The sequence below is a fragment of the Vicia villosa genome, unplaced genomic scaffold, assembly GCF_029867415.1.
Source record: "Vicia villosa cultivar HV-30 ecotype Madison, WI unplaced genomic scaffold, Vvil1.0 ctg.002876F_1_1, whole genome shotgun sequence".
NCBI classification, from domain to species: domain Eukaryota; kingdom Viridiplantae; phylum Streptophyta; class Magnoliopsida; order Fabales; family Fabaceae; genus Vicia; species Vicia villosa.
In genome coordinates this window covers 14,875-40,540 of record NW_026706055.1, presented here as the reverse complement: position 1 = coordinate 40,540, position 25,666 = coordinate 14,875, and the positions used below count along the sequence as shown (strand labels likewise).

General features: G+C 33.1%; 1 pseudogene; it reads right to left on the bottom strand.

Annotated features, from left to right (window-relative positions):
* Positions 1 to 9,568: 9,568 nt before the first annotated feature.
* LOC131639981 (disease resistance protein RPS5-like) lies at positions 9,569 to 24,954 on the bottom strand (annotated as a pseudogene).
* Positions 24,955 to 25,666: the final 712 nt, after the last annotated feature.

Here is a 25,666-nt window from a genome sequence, read left to right as displayed (position 1 = left end):
TATTGACTTTTAGTTTATGATTTATTATGTTAGTAGTTAAATTTTGAACTTTAGATCTCCATCCTAATTGCTTTAAATATCTCATCTCAACATGTTTTCACTTTTTATTTTTGAAGTCTTCTTACATGTACACCAGGGGAAAAACCTCATATTTATTAGGATTCTACAAAGTTCTAGGCATATATAAGTTAAACTCTATATTATTATTTACTTTTGTAATTTTCATCTGCAAAAAAGTTGCTGCACAAATTTTAGTGCTTATTAGGTTAGGTGATTATTAGTTGGAATATATAATTAAGATTTCAATAAACATTAATCTAATAACCATTTTTTAGGATTTTTTTTAGTCTTGTGAGTAGAATGAACCTGTGTAATTAGATTTATTTAAAACTAAGCTATTTGGAAGAAGAAAAAATTCTGTACTTATATTGGTAAATATTAAAATCCAAGTTATGTTGAAAATTTCATCAACCTTGTACTTCTTCATATATAGCTTCACAACAAACTGAACTTCATACTTTTGTTAGTGTTTTAATTTGTTGCATGAATTTGTTGTTGAAAATTAAGGTTGTATTTTTACATCTTGATAACTTTCATGGTGTTTGTAGGACTCAAAACAAAAACAATACATTGTTAAGTAGAAAGAAAAGTAATTGAAGAAACAACAACAAACTTCACCTAGTTTGAGAAACTATGAGAAGAAATATAAGAAGTATGAAGCTTTTGAGTAAACTTCGTACTCCTTATATTTCTTTGTCACTGCTTCTCAACCTAGATGAACCTCATAATTGATTCCTATTCCAGGTACGATTAGTTTCAATAAAAGGTGCATCTTAGAAACATTTTATAACATTTGGTTCTGATGTATGGTGTTGTTTTGTTGATAACATTCTCAGAGCAAGAAGATTAAGTTGAGTTTATTGTATTCTACGTAGATTCTTTGTTTCAAGAGCTCTCACTTAAAATACATTTATTTAAATTGACATAGATACTTATAATCAGCAAATTAAGTTAATGTTTTTCAAAACCAACTTATATCAATCAATATTTTTCGAATTTCTTGCTTCTTATATTTCATTTCGTGCTCTTTTACATATAGAATATGATATAATGATATGGCTCCTTAGATGCATCGCTATCTTCGATTATAGTTAAATTTTAATAACAACAATTAATTAGATAACCTACCTTGTCATCAACACATATTATCATAATTTTTATGATGTTCTATCATCATAAAATTATGATGATATGTGATGATGACGAAACAGATTATCCAATGCCTTGTTGTTATTGAAATTTAAATATAAGTAAGGATAGCGATGTAGCGAAAGAATAAGAGCAATAAACCATAGTCTATATGCCAAAGAGAATTAAATGAATGATTAGACACATGCAATAAGAAAATAATAGTTTGTTTAAATTAGTACTCAAAAATAGTTAGTTTTCATAATGTAGACTTCTTCATCAATTTGAATGCTTGTATTTGTTTACTGAGGTGTATGAAAAAAAAAATTCTATATATTATATAATAAACTTGGGATACTTTTTACAACAGTCAACTACTGTAACTGTGAGCAAAAGTAATTTATGTTTTAAGTTATTTGTTACTGCAAGGTTACGAACCCAACATCTACGTGTGTATATCACAATGGTTTATAAGAATAACTGTTTTGATATGTGGTCGCGCTCTGCCTTACAATAACGGCTTCTAGAACGTAGTGGAAACAATGAACTTACAATCACACCCTACTTAACAACGGTATGGCATGCGTGTTGGTACCTCTTTTCCAATTGTTGTGTAATGGATTTTTCGTAGTCGTGTGATTTATTGTCAACACATATTTCTATGGATCTTCTTGTGGAATTTTTAACTTTTTCAACAAGTTCCTTAGCCAAATTGAAAGACAAACTCATGATGTAGCAATGACATACTCGACTTCACAAGTTGATAGTGTGACTATTGGTTGCTTCTTTGACATCCAAGTGAAAGTAGTGTCTTTCGTATTGAATATAAAACTAGTAGTTCTCTTTTTATCATCCAAGTATCTACTCCAATCGCTATCACTATAGCCAACAATCTCAAATTATTATAAGGGTAATATGGAAAGCCAAAGTTTGTTGTACCTTTGATGTATCGAAGGATTTTCTTTTTCGCCTTGAAGTGAGTTATTGTTATAGCTTCCATGTAGCGACTTATGACTCCTACGACATGGAGAATACTCAGTCTTGTACTTGTCAAAAAACGTAGACTTCCAACCAAACGTTCGTAAAGAGTTGGATCCATGATCTCTCTGTTTTTATGTTTGCTTAACTTGTCGCCACATTCCATCAGGGTCCTAACTGGATTGGTATCTTCCATTTTTAACTTCTTAAGCACTTATTTGGCATAGCCTTCTTAGGTGATGAAAATTTCTCTGGCTTCTTGTTATACTTCAATGCCGAGATAATATGCCATGAGCCCCATATCCATCTTCCCAAATTCATTTGACATGTCTTTCTTGAACTCTTCGAACATGCTTGGATTATTTCTTGTGAAAATAAAGTTATATACATATAAATACATAATCAAAATATCTCCACTTTGTACTTTAATACAGAGTGCATGCTCATATGGAAACGTCATGTATATCTTATCTTGAAACTACTTGTCGATCCGAACATTCCAAGAACCTAGTGCTCGCTTGAGACCGTGAAATTCCTTCTTCAACTTTAAGACATTTACTTCATAGCCTTGTGGTTGCTCGATATAAACTTATTCTTCGAGAAAGCAAGAAAGCAATTCAAGAAGTTCGATTTCACATCCATTTGATTGATCTTCCATTTATTTTGGGATGCCAAAGACATGATCAGTCTAATAGTTTTAATTCGAGCAGTGCAGCAAATAACTCATCATAGTCAATTCTTTGTCTTTAACTATATCCTTTCACCACCAATCTAGCTTTATATCTCTCCACATCTCCTTTTGTATTCTTCTTCTCCTTGAACACCGATCTTACTCTGATTGCTTGTATTTTTGTAAGTTACCATGTATCATTCTTCGTGATTGACTTGTTTTCTTGGTCTAAGGCGTCTCTCCACTTTATGTTTTCTACCGCTTCTTGATAGCTTAGATGCTCACAATCATCATAGATACAAAAGAGCTAAATATCGTTTTGGTTTTCGGTTACGTCATAAAGCTCATTAATGCTCCATATCACGATGTCCCCTCACTTAAAATTATCTCATCGAACCTTGGTCTCAGTGAGGCAGGTGGTGTGTAATATGTTCCTCTATCATTGGTTGTTCCATTTTATCTTCTTCTTCACAGTAAGGAATAAAATTTACATTTCTTCTTGAACCCTCTAATCCTAACAGTCTTCTTTGTCGAACTCCACATCCTGACTTATGATGGTATTTCCACTATATGGGTTATAGAGCTTGTACCCATTGAAGCTTCAGTCGTAACCCACAAACACGAACTTCTCACTTTTATCATTTTGCTTTGTTCTCCTTTGGTCTAGAACATGGGTAAAGGAAATGCTTCCAAACACTTTGTTCTCCTTACACTTCATGCTTCTTGCAATGTCTTCTCATGCATACTTCTTCTCGAGAAATTTTTTTCAGGTAAACCGTACATGCCTCTACTTCGGCCCAAAACACCTTTGCCATTTTCTTGCTCTTAAGCTTGCTTCATGCCATTTTAAGCATGGTCCGGTTCTTTCTCTCAACTACTTCATTTTATAGTGGCGATCTTGACATTGCTAGTGGGCGATGTATTCCATTGTCTTCACAATATTTGTTGAACTAATTTGAAGTTAACTCTTCTCCCCGGTCAGATCTCAAGACCTAAATTGAAACACCGCTTTCTTTCTCCACAAGGGATTTGAACTTCTTAAAGTTTTCAAACACTTTTAACTTATCCTTCAAGAAATAAACCCATTTTTTTCTAGAATAATCATCAATAATGAGGAGAAAAAATGAATTCTTACTAAAAGAGTTGGTTTTGATTGGTCCACAAACATCTGTGTGTATGAGCTCTAGTGGGTTTGACGCTCTTGACGTTGATTCCTTTGGAAAGCTTTTACGAATATTCTTCACAATTTGACATCCTTTTCATAGTTGGTCTAGGTGGTTGATGCTAGGCAAGACTCTCACCATCTTCTTCTTTGTAAAACGTTTAAGATCATCAAAGTTGAGGTGCCTGAATCGCAAATTCCATAGCCATGAAGAGTCAATATACAAGCCTTGAGAAACATTTCCATATCATTTTGAATGTTCAAGAGGAACATTGTATTCTTTGACATATAAACGTTAGCAATCAAGTTATGTCTACAATCTCTTAAGAAAAGACTATTTTCTTTCAAGTGGATGTGATAGCTTTTCTTTAATAATTGTCTCAAGCTCAAAATATTATTTTTTCTTGTTAGGCACATATTAGATATTGGATATGAATCGATGACTCTCATATTCTCCAAACGTATGAAAATTATACATTTGTCTTTGACCAATAACTTTGAGTCATCTCCAAATGAGATATTGCCAGTTGTCGCTTCATTGATCTCTACAAACATCCTAGGATCGCCGCACATAAATATTTATGATTGCTAAAACATAACAGATCTTTAAATGATCCAAAATACAATCCATTAATTGTTAGAATAATTTTTTTTTATAATATCCTATAATATTCTTTATTTAAATATAAATTATCTTAGAATATGTCAAAGTATGTTATAATATATCTAAATTATATAAAAAATATTTATAATATTTTAACATTAATAAGCGGATGTGTATTAGAATTTTTAACATAATCATGGCTAAGGAAGGAAATATATTGACTTTTTTCTATTATTATTTTTTTATTAGGCAATTGATTAATAAAGATCGCACTAGGGGTGCAACCCTTACAAACACAAGGAACTAGAGATTGATTGAATCGGATCAAGGAAGTTTAAACCAATCGTAGTAATTGAATCTAAAATTAGGATATCCGCTAGATAACCATCTCCAAGAAAGAAAAAATATTAGAACAAATAACAACAAAACTAAACTCTTTCCCCTCGAATATAATTGCATTCCGCATAATCCAAAGACACCAAATCGTAGATAACCACAAGACATTGATCTTGATTTTGCGATGGCAATTAAACACCTTAACTTGTAAATCCCCTAAATCAAGAAACTCTTCGATGTTACTAACCTCCGAAATACCTAGCCAAATGAAAATATGACTCCAAATCTCCAACGCCCCCCAACAATGAAAGAAAAGATGATAGGAAGTTTCTTCATGAACACCACAAAACTCACAATCTGGATTCGAAACATTTGCAACTCCTCTTTTCAGTAATTGGTCTTTAGACGGTAAACGGTCAATGAGAAATCTCCACGAAAACAACTTGATCTTAGGCAGTATTTTAAGGCTCCACATGACTTTCAACAAATTGAGCACTTGATTATCCCAAACAACTTATTTCTATTACAAAGGTTGCTACTAATTCAGTTGGTGTAATGTGAGAATCCTGAAAATGAAATCAAAAGATTGGCTCTGCTTTACTCTCTAGCCTAATTTAGTTGCATCTCTAACTCTTGAAATTCTATAATATCCTTTGCCAAAAAGCACTTTAACCGGTCAACCACGCACAACCTCCACTGCCTAAGTAGTAAACATTTATAATTCAAAATGTTATTTCTATCATCAATCTTTTTGTATGGATATGTAATAATGATTAGAAGAGACTTAGTAACTTCAATTTGTGACCTAGAAATTTTGTGTTAACATGTAATCAGTTTGAAAAGTTATACCGATTTACATCACAACTTCAGTGGTTTGCTTTGAGAATTCAGGTTTCTGTGGTCAGTGAGACATTTTGGTTGGTATATTTAATATACAAGTGACAGTGTAATTGAAGAACTAATATTTGATTTTTTTGAAAAAATTGTATCTTCCACAAGAAAATTTCTCCCTTCAAACAAACTTGACAAGTTTTCTTGGTTCTACAATACAAGGTTCTTTAAATCGTACAAGTGTCTATTACTTCTGTTAATCATATCATATTATAGGGGCAATTAAAAAATGGTCAGGAAATTACAATTCAAACACTTCCTATGATAAGGAGCTATCCTACCAAAGCTATCAATTTAGGGTTCAACAATAAAAAGAGAAAGACATTAAAAATAAGCTAAGAAAATATAGATAAAAGATAAACTTTGATTTCTTTGATTGATTTCAAATGTCTCTATGAGACTACAATATATACTAGAATGAGCAAACAGTAAACATCCTTCACTCCATGGGGACTTGTGGGAGACATGATCAAGTCTTTAAAATAAGGTGGCTCGTGAATATAGTTGATGTAGAGTACCAAGCATAAAGATTGATGTCTGGAATAGATAAACCATTCCACATGGGATTTCCTTTGGTAATAGCATTGTATGTTTCCCTAAACATATGAGGCAGCACACTTGATTGCACAACATTTTCTATCTCTTCACTGGATGGCCAAATATCTCTGAAGAAGAACTATTTTCCATCCTTTGTTATTCCAATATGTTCGGTATCAAAGTTAATGTCAACCGTGCCAGCAAGAGCATAGGAAACAACGAAAGGCGGAGAAGTTAGATAATTATCCCTTGTTAATGGATGAACTCTACCCTCAAAGTTTCTATTTCCAGACAATACAACTACAACTATTATATCATTTTCGGTAATTGCAGATGCAACAGCTTCATTAATATCCCCGGAATTTCCAACGCGCGTGGTGCATACATACCCAACTATGTTAAACCCCAGCTGATTCAAACAATTATGAAAACCACTCCTCTGCAAATACTTGGTAACCATACCAGAACCTGGTGTCATACCCCAAAATTTTCCCATCATATTTCAGTTCCTCTGACTTTCAAATACTCAAGACTATGCAAGAATTAGGCTCACTTACCTGTCTCCCCAAGGAGAAATCAACTTCTGATACCTCAAGTGGACTCCATGGCCTCTCATATGATTCAAAGGATCCTAACCTCAAGTTTCAAGCTCTGATTCCAAATATTGCTCAATTAACAGCTCAAATGGTCAACAGTCGACTAGTTTGACCTAAAGGTCAACTATGGTCAAAGTACAGTAAAAAATCCTGATTTTTGGTCAACATAAACATTTTAATGTTAGATTCATCATTTTATCAAGAGTTGATCATGATTCATCAAGAAAAGCTCCAAAATCATCAAAAACCTAAGTTTCTAAATTAGGGTTTTTTAGGAGAAAGTCAACTGAACTTTGACCAGCCATAACTCTCACATGGAATATCAGAAATTTTCCAACCAAAGCCTATCTTGAAGGAAATCGAATTCTATACAACTTTGACTCTCATAAGCCAAGGCCATAAATGCACCATTTGGGAGATATGAGCCAAAACATTACAGGTCCTTCTAGAGGATCGCAAAAAGCTGTTTTTGTCAGGACCATAGCATCAAGATAAAATCTCCAAATGCAAAATATTTTCCAAAGTGGATTGTAGAGGACATCTTGGGCTTTCAAAAAAGTCCTAGAACATCTTCATATGATAAATAATGAATGAGTTATGGCTTGCAGAAGTTAGTCGATTTTCAAGAAAAACATAAAAACCTAATTGCACAATTTGGTGTTTTTGGACTAATGGGCCTAAAATATGCATTCCAAATGTGTCCATGGACCTCTTGAGTATTTCTAAACTAATTTTTTTATTTTTATAATATTTATTTTATTTATTTGAATTTTAATTCATTTAAATATTAGTAAATCACATAAATATGAATTAATCAAGGTTAAATCAAATCCAATCATCAAAATACTCCTCATTTTAGTGCAAATTCATGGTAAATGGGATTGGAAGGATTAAATCAAGATTTTATGCAAAAATGTAAAATAATTACATAATTCTTATTAACATTTCTTTCTCCAAAGTTGCATGATATCCAAGCCCACCAATTACCCTAATTTGCACCTCTATAAATACATGGCATATTCCAAACATGAGTGAATCTTAGTATGGTGTTGATGGTCATCGGTGTAGTGTCCAAATATGTATTCCAATGTTTGGGATTATTGCTCTTTTTATCAACTGAACTCTTGTCGCCGATCTGTCAAGCAAAAGTCTCATCATCTCCAATGTCTATTATTTGCTTCGACTCATGACAACCCATTATTAAGGACTAAATTTGTCGATTTCATACTTTAGGGACTAGTAACATTGGAATATTCTTTAGGAACTACAATACTAGTAGATCTTGAAAAATACGACGATTCTAAGTCCACCGAACTTCAATTAGCAGGAGCAAAATTTCATAAAAGACTGAACTTGGTTTATTCTTATACACACATGTTAGCTTCTTTAAAGTATTTTACAAAAATAAAAAAAATCAACATAGAGCTTTGAACAATTAGATAGAAACACTTGAAGTGATGTGGGAAGTTAAAGCTCCTATATAGATCAAGGTGTTCACTTTGAGACTTTTGCTTGACAGATCGGCGACAAGAGTTCAGTTGATAAAAAGAGCAATAATCCCAAACATTGTGGAAAAATGGATGATTTTTTGTGTGCAGGATCTGATGAAGACATCATGCATTTGTTTTTCAATTGTTGTCTGTCAGCTTTGGTATGGCAACAAGTTCACACTTGGATGAACGGGGATAGATCCATTGGATTCTATTTTGAAGATTTACAACTCTCATAAAGGAATAAAGAAACATAAAGAAAGCATAATTTTGATGGCAACTACTTAGAACTTATGGAGAATGAGGAATGAATGTATTTTCAAAAATGAAGTTTGTGTTGTTAGTGAAGTAGTTTTCTATGTAAAATTAATCTCTTGGTTATGGTTGGCTATGGATTCAAAGAGGAATAGAGTGTGTAACTTTTATGATTGGTGTGAAGTCCTTTTGGAACAACTAAAATAGCTTGTTAACTGTTTTGGGCAAAAACCCGACAAAAAGAAAATTACCCACCAATTAAGCTACAAGAGAAATGAAATGGGATCTTTACAAAACTCATAGAAAGAGTAATTGGGATGGGTAATTTTATCGCAAAAAGACCACTTCCAAGCCATCGATTTAATGTTCCAAACCGTATCATTTAAGCTCCAACCAACATCCCGAAGCATACACCATTTCTAACCAACCAAAGGGACCAAGAAGTGGCTAACCTAACAACATCCGCCTTATTTTTCTTCACCTTGTTTGTCCGGAAAAACAAATGCCAATCCATAAAAGTAGACAAACATTCCTCCTCCACACTAACCAATTTGCCCTCCCAAATCGGACCAAATCATCTTACCAAAAATGCATTCAAAAAAGGAATGATTCCTACTTTCTAATTCAATACCACAAATCATGCACTTAAGATTATCAAAAGAGAAATTAATACCTCTATACAACAAATGATCCTTTGTTGGAAGTCTATCAAGAAGTAATCTCCAACCGAAAGCCTTTATCTTGAACTGAATTTCCGCTTTCCAAATGATGCCAAACAATTCATCATGCTTGTTGATGGGACCAAACGGGATAAAATCTTTCAAGAAGAATTGGTAGCACGAGGTCGCCGAGAAAATGGTGTCAACACCGAAATTCCAAGAAACCACATTCGCCCCTCTCCTTTCTTCGGCCCCCATGATGATCCACACGATCAAAAAAAGAAGTAAGTGTATCCCTAAAATTCACATCATTCATAATCGCCGGAGATAAACCGAAATCACCCCACTTCCAAGATCCATCAATCCACCCTCCCATCGCTCCGACCGAAACTCCTCTAAGAAAAGAAGCTTCAAACAAATCAGGAAAAACATTCTTCAAGGCATCTTCCCCCAACCAACAAGATTCCCAAAAGGGAGATTTAAAACCATTATGAACATCAAAATGACAACATTTTAGTAAAGAATCCTTATCATAAACATTACCAATATTAACAATGTCACTCCACCAAATAGAAAAAGAAGAGTATTTTGTGCAATTACCTCCACTAAACACATGAGAAGTTAGATCCCCATACCGGGCCTTCAAAACTCTATACCATAACGAATATTTCTCATTAAGAATCCTCCACCTCCAATTGTTGAGAAGCGCTAAATTGAAAGTCGCTATGTTCTTCACCCCATAACCACCCAAACCAAACGATAAAACAATTTTTTTCCAACTCACCCAATGAATTTTCATTTTCTCCTCCGTCCTCCCCACAAAAAAATTGCTTTGTAAACTCGTGATCCATTTCGCCACTTTCGAAGGAATCTTATAAAAAGACATCGTGAAAATGGTTAAGGAACTAAGAATAGACTTTAAGAGAGTTTTCCTTCCTCCAAGATTAAGAAACCGATTCTTCCAACCTCCCAACCTCTTCTTCAACTTATCAATTGTAGGAATCCATGTTGTTTCCTTCCTAGGATCTTTCCCAATTGGAATACCATGAAAAAGAAAACTACTATCCTCCACTTTACAAGAGAAAAAAATAGCCTCCGCCTCCAAGAAATAATTACTAACATTTATGCCAATCAACTTGCTCTTATGGTAATCAATGCCAAGTCCCGAAACGATTTCAAAGGCTCTAAGGATTACCTTAACCGCCCACACATGCTTCCAAGAACCCTCTCCCACTATTAAAGTATCATCCACAAATTGTAACAAATCCACCCAACAAGCTCATTTAATGTCAAACCTACAAAATTCCCCCACTTCAATGTATTATCTCACAAGCCCCGAAAGTCCTTTCGCCACCAAAACAAAGAGAAAAGGAGAGAGAGGATCTCCTTGTCTCAAGCCTCTACTCACCCCGAATTCTTTAGTGGGACTTCCATTAACTAGCACCGACATGTTGCTATTAAACACCAATAATTCCATCCATAAGAGCCATTTCCTACCAAACCCCATCCTAATCAACATATAACGCAAAAAATTCCAATTAACCTTATCATAGGCCTTCTCAAAATCCACTTTAAATAACAAACAATTCTTACCTTCCTTTCTCGCATAATCCACCACGTCATTAGCCACCAAAACTCCATCCAACAATTGTCTACCGGGAACAAACGCTCTTTGACACGGGGAAACAATCTCATTAATCACACCTTTAAGCCTTCCCGCCAAAAGCTTAGCAACCGCTTTATACATGCAACCCACTAAGCAAATAGGTCTATATTCCTCCAACTTTAAAGGATTTAAAGTTTTTGGAATCAAAGACAAAAAAGAAGAAGTGATATGTGAGTATTTTAGACAATCAAAGAACTCATCACTAATTTAATCAATAAACTCACAAACAAAATCATCACTATTATCTAAAACCATATCAACTAAAACCCTAACAATGTCAGCTAACAATATCAACTAAAACCCTAACAACGTAATCCCTCAATATCAACTAAAACCCTAACAATGTCAGTAAAATATTAGATTCAATAGAACCTACCTTGAGATAGAGATAATGGAAAGATATGGAGAACAAGCATGGAGGAGGGATAACGGAGAGCCGACGACGGCGGAGGAGTGTGAACGGAGAGGCGAGGAGGGCGAAAGGAGACGGCGACAAAGGACGGAGACGGAGACCTCTAGGGCTCTGAGTTTGTTTGGAGAAGAAGTTGTTCGTGAAAAATGGAGTTCTGAGAGAAAGGAAAAGAACGCGTGTGTTTGTTATTTTGTTTAAAAATTTTAATTTTAAATGGGCTACGACAGCGCTTTTAGTAAGGCGCTTTCATACCCCCCTTTACCAGCGCTTTTACTAAAGCGCTTTCATACCCCCTCCCTTTACCAGCGCTTTCTAAAAGCGCTTTCATACCCCCCCCCACTTTACCAGCGCTTTTTACTCTTCTTTTTTAATTTTGTTTTTACTGAGACCTATAGCAGCGCTTTTCCTAAAAGAGCTTTCGTAGATGCGCTGCTAAAAGACAAATTTGGCATCGTATTAAACCATATCATAACAAAAAGAAGCCACCTCAAAAATTATGGCATTCCTCGTAATCCAAAGACACCAAATTATAGCTATCCAAATAATTTTGATCTTCACCCTATGATTAGCATTCTTCACTTTCTCTTGAATTAAACCAAAATCCAAGAATTCTTCTCTTTTGAGCTCAACCATAATACCCAACCAATCATACATGCTTTTCCAAATCTCTTTCACCGCATGACAGTTAAAAAAGATATGAGAGAAATTCTTCGGATGATTGCCACAAAAAAAACATTCCATGTTATTCAAGATAGAAACCCCCCCTTTTCATCAAAAACCTTCATCTTAGGAGGAATTCTTTCCATGAAAATTCTCCATGCAAAAACCTTCATCTTAAGAGAAAATCTAAGATCCCACATAACCTTCAATAAGTTATTTAAATTTGGAGCCCAAGTATAATATGTTGGGAGAACTGACTTTTTGTTTTGTTATTTTGCAAAACATGTTGCGGTTAGCAAGAGTCGCCACATAGAATTCAGTGATTTGGAAGAATATATTTCAAAAAAGAAGCTAGTCACGGAGTTACTCGAGTCTCTTCCAAGAGATTTGACTAGAAGGTGGCAGTTGTTAGAGAATCTCAAGACATTAAGTTGTTGGGTCACATCAAATTTTCGAGCTAACTTTAAAATGACATATTTGAAAAGAAGAGCACGAGTATAGCTCTTATATCCAACATTGAAGACGAAGAGGATCAAAATCTATTATGCTTATTAAGAGGTAATTCAATAAGTTGCTAAAGAGTATGGATAGGAAGTCAAGACCAAATGTCAAGAACATCTCATCTCACATCATCAATAACAAAGAGAAGCCAAATTAAGGTAGTGATTTACAGTACCATGAATGTGAGGGTTTTGCTCAAATTAGATCAAAATGTCCCACTTACCCACACGAAACAAAAAGATGGCTTACTTGATGGTGATTCTAAAGGTTAACTTGATGATGAAACTACTAAGCATGAATATAATGAAGTTTTCTGTGATGAGGATATCTCTTATGAATAATCAACTGTTTCAAACAAAGATCCTTGTGTCATAAGTGAAGAGGTGTACAAGACAGAGAAAATCACAAGAGAATCATAGCTCAACTGCAAGAGGAACAAAATAAATTGTCATCTATTGTCTCTAATCTTTAAAATAAGTGAATAATGAGCTCATAATGTTTGACCAAATGTTACTGCATCATGTCAAACATCAAAATACTTAAGTTATAGGTGCTTGTATTGGAGATGTCAATTCTATGAAAAACTGCTCTTATCAGGTTCGTATGTTTTATAATTGTATGCTTATCCCAAAGGTCTAACTCAGCTTAAGGTTGACCTAGCAATATTTAAGACCCAATGAAGGTGCTAATTTCCTTATAGCTCATATCTCTGCTAGAAAGACAGGTGGTATTTTTACAGCAGCTACTACAGACACATGATTGGAATAAAAAAGTTTCCGGTGCACATTAGGTGTCACTCTATCAACTATGTTACTTTATGGTGAGGGTTCCAAAAGTGAAGTTAAGGGTGCTGGAAAATTGGAATGTACAGGGTTCCCAATTCTTGATGATGTTCTCCTTGTTAAAGGTGTGGCTACTAAATTAATAAGCATAAGTCAGTTGTGTGAAAAGTTTTGAAGGTAAATCTCTGTAAGAGAGAAGTTTTGGTCGCTAATGGGAAAAATGAAGTTCTGATGAGGGGAGTTAGGTCCAAAGACATTTTCTACATGGTGGTTCCTCAGGAAACTACTTGTTCATCCATATTCTTAATGTTCAAAGAAAGGTGAAGTCAATATGTCACACCAAAATTGGTAACATCATATTACTGCCAACTTCCTATAATGGTTCTAATAATGTCAATACAAGTTGAGAGTCTTGGTGGAAAAAGCCTTGCCTACGGGGCTGCTGATGATATTTTAAAATGTCTTGGGTGAAATTGAGAAAATAAAAATCAGTTATCTTTGAAGTTACCATACCCCAAAATTTTCCAATCCCATTTCACTTTCAAACTCATACAAGGACTCAAGGCTCAAATGGTTAACTCAAGGCACTCTCTCCTAACTAAAGACCTCCCGAACTAGGGTTTTGCATTCTCTTAAGAAAATTGATGAATCAAGGTCTCCAATGGATTTCATATCGCGTATTGGGTTACAAACTATCTCCATGCCAAAATTCAAGCTTCAATTCCAAAGATAGCTCATTCAATTGCTTAGATAGTCAACATTCGACTAGTTTGACCCAAAAGTCAACTATGGTCAAATCACAACCAAAACTCCTGATTTTTGGTCAAACATCCTTGTTTTGAAGTATCATTTATCCTTAGATCAAGGGTTGATCATGGTTCATCAAGGAAATCTTCAAAATCGACAAGATTCAAAGTTGCTAAATTAGGGTTTTTGGTCTAAAAAGTCAACTGAACTTTGACCAGCCATAACTTCCACATGGAACATCAGAAATTTCCCAACCAAAGCCTATTTGGAAGGAAATTGAGTTCTCTAAAATTTGTCTATCACATGCAAAGGTCAGAAATGCTTCATTTAAGAGATATGATCCAAAGGATTATAGGTCCTTTTCAAAAGTCAACCAAAAGCAGTTTTTTGTCAAAACCCATATCATCAACATAAAATCTTCAAATGGAAAAAAGGTTCCAAAGTGGCTTGTAGAAGACATCTTGAGGTTTCCAAAAAGTCCTAGAAATCTTTCATATCTTAAAAATTGAGAGAGATATGTCTTGTCAAAGTTGGGCAAGTTTAAAGATACATGTGAAACAAATGTGGTTCAAATTGTTTTTTTTTTTGTAAATGGGCCTAACTTCTTAAGATCCAATATTGATCCACAAGTTATCCAAGTCACCAAATATGATTTCCACGAATTTGTGATTTTTATTTGATTTTATATTGATTTTTATGCATTTAAAATATGGTATAAATCAAATAAATAAGATAATTAGGAAAGATTTTATTGGAGAGAGCTTTCCAATCAGATTCAATCATCAATTAGGCAATATATTTGAATCAATTACGTGGAAAGAAGATTGGTGAGAGAATGGACAAGATTGGCCATAATTAGAATGATTGAAAAAAAACAAGTTTCATCAAATCTCAATCTTTGATTCAATGGACAATTTGATTAACATTGTAACCTAAAATCCATCTACTATATATGGACAAGGAATCCTAATGATCAGGGGACGGATTTTTGGCTTGGAAGAACCCTAACAAACTTTAAAAAAAAACTCAAAAAAACTCAAATTCAGTTGGGAGGATGCAGAGGTTCTCAAGCCAAGTTAAAGACTCAAACACGTTCCTGAGACTTGAGTGAGGGATCCCATATCATTACCAGGCGTCGCTGCATCGTGCATCACCCTCGCCAAGTCACGGTTACCTTCATGATTGAATTATCCAAAGGAAAAGAGCATTCTAGGAGTTCAAGTTCTTTCAATTGAGGAATTGTTGTATGATATTGTTTCGGACATATGGATACTAGTTTTGGCAGCCACCAAAGCTTGAGATTTTGTAATGCTGGCAGATCAAGGTGAAATTCATTATGGATTTGATGGTCATCAATGTACTGCGCAAATATATATTCCAATTGATTGCAATTTCTAACTTCAAGTGATTTCAGTTTTGGGAATTGCCAAAGCTTTATATGTTTTAACGAACCCAATTCAACATGTTGACAGTTACTAAATGTGTATTTGAGCTCATCACAGTTTTCTATTCTTAAATCTTCTAGAACTAGAAGGTCTTGAGAGAAGAGCAAAGGAAGTATTGACTCTAATTTCCGACATCCTTCAATAACAAGAAATTTTAGTTTTGGAAACATTAAGACATATTTCTTGTTATCTGTTTCTTTTAATTCCTTCTCTCCTCTTTCATCTATTATTATGTTTGTCAAATTCTCACAATCAGCTATTTCTAAGAAGTTAACAATGAAGAGAGGTTAACCAACATTGGGCATTCCTGAAGTACAATAGTCTTCAGATTGCAGAGATTTAGCTGGAAATCAGACAATCTTTGAAGCATTTTACAGTCTATTATTGATAGCTCCTCCAAATACTTCAAAGAGTCAAAAGAAAGGGAACCTTTGAATAGTACCTTCAAATTTTCCATTTCGTGCAGTTTTAGTGCAACCAATTTGGGCAATACTTTTGGAACTTGAAAACCAGTTGTGTCAACGAGACACTGTAATTGTGAAATTTCTCCCAGACAAAGCTCAACAAGATCATTCATACCTAGATGTATATCAACAATCTCAGGCATGAGATTTATCCATCCCTCAGTAATTGAAATTCCATTTAGTCGAAGACTCTTTGATGTTTGCATGCAATACTTGTATGTTTCTTTTGAAGGAAAACTGAATTTGTCAGTAAAAGCCACACATTTTGATAGTGAATAACTAATCCAACTCCAGTGCCACTTATTACCTACACGATACCTTTGCAATTGGGGTAAGATTATTTTGTCACAAGACTTATTAAAACTATCTATGAAGTACAACTCTTCAAGTGTTAGACATATTTTAATAACCTCAAATGGATTATTCTTTCTAATTTCACAGTCTTTCAAGTTTAACACTTTAAATTTCCCCAACTTTGAAATTTCGTGTGGCAATTCATTGACTTCGCAATTAACCAAATCAAGAGTCTCAAGATTTTGTAGATTTCCCAAAACAGAGATGTCACCTAAATAAACTCCATCAACCAATATAGATCGAATATTTGCCAACAAATGAATTGAATGTGGTAATGATTGGCGTTTATTTTTATGACTTGAAAAGTACAAAACTTGAAGTTGGTCAATATTTTCAAAGAAATAACTTCGGGCTTCCATACGTTTATGGTCTTCATCACTTTTCACATCGAGAATAAGAGTCTCAATTTTGGAACCATCATACTTCCGGGAAAAAAAATCCATTTCCCTCCCTTCACAAAATAAATATTTCATATTTTCTTCCTATTGAAGAAATGATTTTTCATCTTTGTTGGACAAATTTACATGTCCAATCTCTTTGAATGCTATCCATTGAGCCGCTTCACGAACCAAATCATGCATTTTTACATGTTCTTCAGTGACCCCCACCAACCAAAATGAATATAAAGTTTATCTTTAGCTACAACTACTTCGTTTCGAGCATCATTGTAGCTTCCGTAATTCTTCCTAAAAAGGCCCGTTCCAATGCCAAGTCTAGTTAGAATTTCAATAGGAATTTATTTATCTTCTGGGAATACTGAAGATAAGAGAAACAATCCCTTGGCTTTTTCAACCTTCATACCATCTTAGCTAGACTTCAAACATTTATAAATTTCAACCTTTTCTTTATCGACACCATCCATGGATACAGTTTTCTTCAATGATTTTAGTGTAGCATCCCACTGGTGCTTACGATCTTGTTGGCCCTTTAAACTTCCGGCAATAACTACAATTGCAATCGGTAATTGTTTGCATTCCTTCGCAATTTCACGTCCCTTAGTAATCAATTTTTTTGAAAAACTATTGCTTATACCAGCGCATGTTTTGAACATATCCCATGCTTCTTCTTCCGATAATAGCTCAAGTTCAATCTTCTTATCACAATTCATTTTTTGTAATACTTGTTTACTCCGTGTGGTTATAAGAACTCTGCAACCATTGTGACTGTCTTTTTTTGGAGTTCCTATTAGATCAAAATCAAGAGGCGGGTCTTGATCCCACACATCATCCATTATAATAAGAATTTTCTCACCACTTGTTAATATCCTCCATACTTTTTCGGGCCTGTTTGAATCATTATAGTTCTCCAATTCTAGTCCAAAAGGACCAACAATATCATCTTGAATTTTTTTTGTATCAGGAGTAAATGACACTGTTGTAATGATTACATGAGTGAATTGTTTATATATCTTTAATTCTTTACCCACTTTTTTGGCCAATGTAGTTTTTCCGATGCCCCCTATACCTTGCAATCCAATCGTATAGTTGTTTTCATCTAGTAGTGCATCCATAAGCTCTCTATATTTGCACTCTCTACTTTTAAAAGAAATGTAATCTTTAGATTGAAAACGTTCAATATTTTCAAATTTTTCTCCCTTTTTTATCAAATGTTTAATCTCCTCTATGTTATTTGCCAACTCCTTCCCTCTTTTATATCGCCACATGCAATCACGACATAAGCCCAAAAAACATGTTTGTTTTATTTTGATGTCCTCTTGAATGAGCTTATCAACTTTCTCTTTCCAATAATGAACATTAGCAAGAATATCTTTATCTCTTCCTGCTACCACTTTAGCACGTTGCTCCAATGTTTTCATTTCTTCTTTTAGTGAAATTTCTTCTTCTTCGAATTCATTAACAATGCATGTGAAGCAAAATACATGACGTAATTCTGCTATTGCTCCATTTATCATTTTCTCCACAAATGACTTCCCCAAACCAGCTAAGAAACTTTCCATCTTAAATAAATTCAATAAATTAAATTTAGCCATAAATGTATAACAAAACTTCAAATAGTCATTACATAGTTTACTAGCAAAATACACTTGTGATTATATTTAATTTTTATTTTATTTAAATTATTACTAGTGTTGTCGTGTTAGTATCAGTGTTTTACAACGATATACATTTGTGATTACGTTTAATTTTTACATAGTATTTTAAATCTTAAATTTCATCTTTCAAAAATATACAAACAATAACGAAAAAATTAAAATATTGCAAAGAAAAAAGGTATTCAATAAGATTTATAAAACTAAGAAATACAAAAGTAATTCGTAATTAGTTGTTAAGTCAATATTTTTTTTAGTTACCGGGTGTTGAATCGATTAACTCAATTAGAGAATAAGCCATTAACTCAATTAGAGAATAAGCCATTTTGAAAAGTGAAGATGCCACATAAAAATTTAAGAAAATTTCTTTAGCCACCTCCCTATGGGGGTCACCCCCAGCGAAAATCCCAAAATACCCCTGCTTCGGAAGTTCATTTCCGAAAGCGTCTTTTTTTGAAAAAATTGTCTTATTTCGGAAGTTCATTTCCGAAAACATCATTTTGGAAGTGCACTTCCGAAATACTGCGATTTCTGCAGATTTATCAAAACACTCCCCCTCCCCCAATCATTTACCCTAAATCAAAACAAAAAGTGGCAAAGGCGAAAATTTGTGCAAACAGAATTCCAAAGCTGCATCAAGGCTCCAATCACACTGCTAAAAACATTCAAAAGCCCTGAATCCTAACACTTTGTAAGTTTTGAAATTTTTAGATTCATTATTCAAATGCATGTTATTTAGGGTTTTAATTGCATAAATGATATATGGTTAGGTTGTTAGTAGTATTTAGGTTGTTTAGAAGCATTTTGATTTGGTTTGAAGTTTGGTTTAGGGGTCTGCCATGGAAGTTGCAGAAAACTCCATCGCAGGGGTGTTTCGGAAGTTCATTTCCGAAAACACCTTCATCCCAGTTTTCGGAAATGAACTTCCGAAATGTATCAGAAGTTCAAATTTTTTTGTTTTTTATTTTGTCTCGCATATTAATCGATTTCAATTGTTTACAGGAACATGTCAGACAACCAACCAGCACGCATCAGACAGGGAAGGGAGACTAAGGTTGCGTCTTCTAGAGAGGGTAGGGAGTGTCCGTTTTAATTTGCAAGTACTTTATTTTTAACGCCTTTGTTTATTGTGCCTGTTTCTTTGAAGTTTGTGTGCATGCGTTCTGACTTCTTTGACGGCGTGTCGCTGGTTTCCAACGTCTTTGTTCTTTAATGATTTGTCTGTTTCCCAAGCGTTTTTGTCCCCTTTCTTCTTTTATAAAAGGAGGTCCCATGGACCTTTCTTTCTTCATTTTTACGCAGGAATGGGTGGCGCTAAGGGAAGAAAGGGTTCTTCAAAGAAGGAGGTGAAGGAGGTGAAGGAGAAGAAGAAGGTTTTGACTGGTTCTGCTTCTCGTCCCCTGGGGGTCCATGGCTCGGACGTGCAGGCTCAGTCTTCAGGCGTCATCAACGCTGATGGTTCTGATACTGAGTGGGATGAGGATTGGTATAATTATCTTCATTCGGAGGAGTTCGCTCGTCGGGAAGAATAACATGTTTTTGTTTTGTTTGATGTGTATTTTGTAACGCTCGTCGGGCAGAATAACGTGTTTTTGTTTTGTTAGATTCTTGGATCAATATGTAATAGAAAATCAATTTCTTCGCTTTTAAAATCAATATGTAGATTCTTGGATTTCATCGCCGCGAACACTATCCATCTTCTGGATTATAAACATAGAACTTTGACTTTCCCAGCGCACCCCTTTGTTTGATTTTTTTGTAATGACGTCCCCTGATGATAATGATAAACTATAGCTTACATTGATTGGCTCCTTTCTCTCGCGGAAACTCAAGTTGACAAGACTTTGAACAGCTTCATGTCTCTTACTTTGTTCCATTTTCAGGCTACAACGTAACATGCAAGAAAACCAAGAAGAAGCTTAACCAAACCCCTTAAGTTGAGAATATTATTTGGATCAACATGCTCGAGTTCAACATCATCATTCACAACAGATGATTCTTCTTTGGATAGTGACTCAGAGATATTTCTAGCACCAACTTTTCTGTAAATATCAGATAGTTTACTCTTGAACAATGGTGTCATGTTATGCTTAGGATACCATACAAAACCTTTCTCGCTCTCAAAAAGCTTCTTCATATGAAGGTTATCTGGAATAAAAACATCTTCCTTATCGGCCAGAAGTATATCATTATTTCCTGATGTCGTAGGTAGTTTCTTCAAACTGTCAGCTCGAGTACCGCTCGCCATCGCTCAACAATATGTAACTTTAATTTTCAGTAATATTATCGTTGTAATCTTCACCCGATTAAATAAAGCGAATCGTTGTTGTTTTTCATTTTTCTTTGTCTAGACATAAATTCGGAGGTTCATTTCCGAATTCCATCATGGGGGGTGAGTTCGGAGATTAACTTCCGAAACACCACATTTTCTGAAAATGTAACTTTATTTCGGAGATGCATCTCCGAAATCAATGTTTTATATTAAAAAAAACACGTTTTCGGAAGTTCATTTCTGAAAACACCTTTTTTCAAAAAAAGTACCGTTTCGGAAATGAACTTCCGAAACAAGGGGTAATGTTGTAAATTCACCAGGGGTGGGCAAGAAGGTTAGGAGGTGGGTGAAGAAATTCTCAAATATAATTGATTTGGAAATTTTAGATGACATGGATGATGCCGTTTCGACACAAAAATCCACGACTTTGAAATATATATTTTTCAATAATTTAGATGAAGTTTGAATATTTAAAAATAAATAATATGGTGTTATTTAATTTTAAAAAGTGAAATAAATGAATAAAATTAAATAATTGTTTTATATTTCCTTTAATTTTTTATTAACATTTTTAAAAAGTTAAATCTTCTTCATTTTATGTATGGGGGGACATTCTACATTCAAATAACTCATATGAACTTGCCTATTTTTTCAATTATGTTTTTTCTAAATTTGCATTTTATTTCTCACGCCAAATAGACACGTCTAATAGGTACGATGAGTACCAGTTACTCAAACTATTAAGTCATATAATTAAATTTAGCTAAGTTGGTGTGAATTACTTTATTGAAACAGACGATCTTTTATCTTTTAATTTCTGGTGAAACGTCTTCAACTGGATTTTGTGAAAATGATGAATTTTAATTTTAGAGTAATTTTTTCATTAATTTTGTATGTAATTTTTTTAAACATTCTTTAATACTCAATACATTATTTATTATGTAGTGCACTTTTATGTTTATAAAGCTTAATATTTTATTTTTTATTTTATTTTTCTCTAATTATATGATCATTTAAAATCTAAACTTTTGTAAGTAATTAATTATTAGTACTTGTTTCATCTTGGATTGCGTTGTTAAACAAAATTTGTATTATATTGACTTAAACAATTTTACTATATCGACTAAACTTATAGAATCGATTTTACTATATATAAACTTTAATTATATTGATTTAAACAAAATTTATAAAATCTCAACTCTAATTTAGTACATTCCTGAACAACTTAGATGATGTTTAAATATGTAAAAATGATAAATAAGATGTTGTTGTGTAAATTTAAAATGTGAAGTAAATGGAAAAAAATTCAAATTTTTTTTTTAATATTTTCTTTACTTTTTCCGATTTTTTAAAATGTTACATCATATTCATTTTATAGATAGGAAATATTTTACAATTAAGTTAGAGTTGTCAAAATAGGTCGGAGACCTTGGGCCGACTCATCAGACCCGAAAAAAGTTTGGGCTTGGGTCTTAATTTTCGGGTCTTATTTTGTGCGCTTCAAGTATTTTTTGCATAAAATTGCATGGTTACTTACAACCATATAAATATGAGTCCTTGAAAAACCCGAGGCCCGCATGGGCCGACACGTTTAGGGGCATGTAGCTCATTTTAACAACTCTTATTAAAATGACTCATGTGAACCGCCTTTATCTTATTTTTTTTCTCACGGAAAATAGACATGTCTAATAAGTACATTGAACATCAATTTCTTAAATTATAAATTCTATCATTAAACTATGTTAAGATATTTTTTCTTTTAAACTTTGATGAATTTTATTCAACAGAATTTTTTGAAAATGATAAATATTAATTTTATAGAATATTTTGTTTTTTAATTTTGTATGTAATATCTTTTAAATTGTTTATTATTCAATATATATTTTTATTGTTAGTGTACATTTTGTTAGGACTATATGTTATTTTTTGTCTTATTTTATTATTTTATGTTCATCAAACATCTAAGTTTTTGTAAGTTATTAATTATTACTTATTTAAACTTGTATTTTTTTTTAAATAAAAAACTTGTATTATATTAACTTACACAATTTCACTATATCGACTAAACTAATAAGATTGATTTTACCTTTTAAAAAAATATTAGCAATTATGAAGTAAACGTAAACATTGCAAATATATATATATATATATATATATATATATATATATATATATATATATATATATATATATATATATATATATATATATATATATATATATATATATATATATATATATATATATATATATATAACGTTTATAGAATTAATATATATTAAATTTATTAGACATTTTTTAATAACCTCAAATGGATTATTCTTTCTAATTTCACAATTTTTCAAGTATAACACTTTAAATTTTCCCAACTTTGAAATTTCGTATGGCAACTCATTGATTTTGCAATTAACCAAATCAAGAGTCTCAAGACTTTGTATATTTCTCAAAACAAAGATGTAACCTAAATCAACTCCATCAACCAGTATAGATCGAATATTTGCCAATGAGTGAATTGAATCTGGTAATGATAGGGGTCGTTTGTTATGACTTGAAAAGTACAAAGCTTGAAGTTGGTCAATATGTTCAAAGAAATAACTTCTGGCTTCCATACGTTCACAATCTTCATCCCTTTTCACATTGAGAATTAGAGTCTCAAGTTTGGAACCATCATACTTCCAAGAAAACAAATCCATGTACTTCCCTTCACAAAATAAATAGTTCATATTTTTCTCCTTTTCAACCGATGATTTTTCATCTTTGCTCGATAATTCCACACATCGAATCTCTTTGTATGCTATCCATTGAGCCGCTTCACAAACCAAATCATGCATTTTTACATGTTCGTCACCGACCCGCGCCACCAAACACATTTAGATGAGTTTATCTATAGTTGCACCTACTTCGTTTCGTGCATCATTGTACCTGCCGTAATTCTTCCCAAAAAGGCCTGTTCCTATGCCTAGTCTAGTTAGAATTTCAATAGGAATTTCTTTATCTTCTGGGAATAGAGATGATAGGAGAAACAATCCCTTGACTCTTTCATCCTTCATACCGTCATAGCTAGACTTCAAACATTTATAAATTTCAACCTTTTCTTTATCGACATCATCCATGGATAAATTTTTCTTCAATGATTTTAACGTAGCATCCCACTGGTGCTTGCGCTCTTGTTGGCCCTTTAAACTTCCGGCAATAACTACAATTGCAATCGGTAATTGTTTGCATTCCTTAGCAATTTCACGTCCCTTAGTAATCAATTTTTTTGAAAAACTATTGCTTATACCGGCGTACGCTTTGAACATATCCCATGCTTCTTCTTCCGATAATAGCTCCAATTCAATCTTCTTATCACAATCCATTTTTTGTAATACTTGTTTACTCCGCGTGGTTATAAGAACTCTGCAACCATTGTGACTGCCTTTTTTTGGAATTCCTATTAGATCAAAATCAAGAGGGGGGTCTTTATCCCACACATCATCCATTATAAGAAGAATTTTCTCACGACCTGTTAATATGCTCCTTACAGTTTTGGGCCTTTCAGAGTCATTATCGTTCGCCAACTCCACTCCCAAAGAACTAAAAATAGCATCTTGAATTTTTTTTGTATCAGGAGTAAGTGGCACTGTTGTAATGATTACATGAGTGAATTGTTTAGATAACTTTAATTCTTTACCCACTTTTTGGGCCAATGTAGTTTTTCCAGTGCCCCCCATACCTTGTATTCCGATCATATAGTTGTTTTCATCTTTTAGTGCATCCAAAAGCTCTCTATATTTTTCCTCTCTACTTTGAAAAGAAATGTAATCTATAGATGAAAAACGTTCAGCATTTGGAGGACGGCGAGGGAGTTCAATATTTTCAAATTTCTCGCCCTTATTTATCAATCGTTTAACCTCCTTTATGTTATTTGCTAACTCTTTTCCCCTTTTATAATGCCATATGCAATCAGGACATAATCCAAAAAAACATGTTCGTTTTGTTTTGATGTCCTCTAGGATAAGCTTATCAGCTTTCTCTTTCCAATCATGCACATTAGCAAGAATATCTTTATATATTCCAGCTGCCACTTTAACACGTTGCTCCATTGTTTTTATTTCTGCTTTCAGCGAAACTTTTTCTTCTTCGAATTCATTAGTAATGCATGTGAAGCAAGATACATGACGTATTTCTGCTATTGTTCCATTTATCAATTTTTCCGTAATTATCTTCCCCAAATCAGTTGAAAAACTTTCCATCTAAAGTAATTTCAATAAATTAAAATTAGGCATAAACGTATAACAAAACTTCAAATATACATTACATAGTTTAGTAGCGTAATACACTTGTGATTACTTTTAATTATATATTTTTCAATCATTTAGATGGTGTTTGAATATTTAAAATATAATAAATAAGATGTGTTATTTAATTTTAAAAAGTGAAATAAATGAATAAAACTAACTGCACATCTAACATTTTTTAAATAAAATATCAAATTAGTACAACTATTTTGACTAAAAAAAATATTACAAATTTTAAAATAATTATAATAACAAATAAATTAAAATTATATAAAAACTTATATAAATTATATTTATTTCTTATGAATTTCTTTGTTCTAAATTTTTTTACTATTAGTACTATCAAATATGACACTAAAAATATAATCTTGAGTGTTCTATAAACTTTATAAAATTAATATATATTAAAATTAATAGTAATTAGTTGTTAAGTTATTCTATTTCATCGTGAAAATTACTCGCACCAATTATAATTTCTATGACTTTATAAATTCTCCTTTATTATATTTTTCATTGAGTGTATTTGGTGAGTAGTTTTCTTCGGGGTTTTTGTTTTTTGCCCCGTCTTTTGTAATCTTCTTGTTAGAATTTTTGGTTCTTTATTGAAATTTTGATTAAAAAAAAATTTATTTGTTAAGTTATTCTATTTTTCGTTGTTATATTGTAT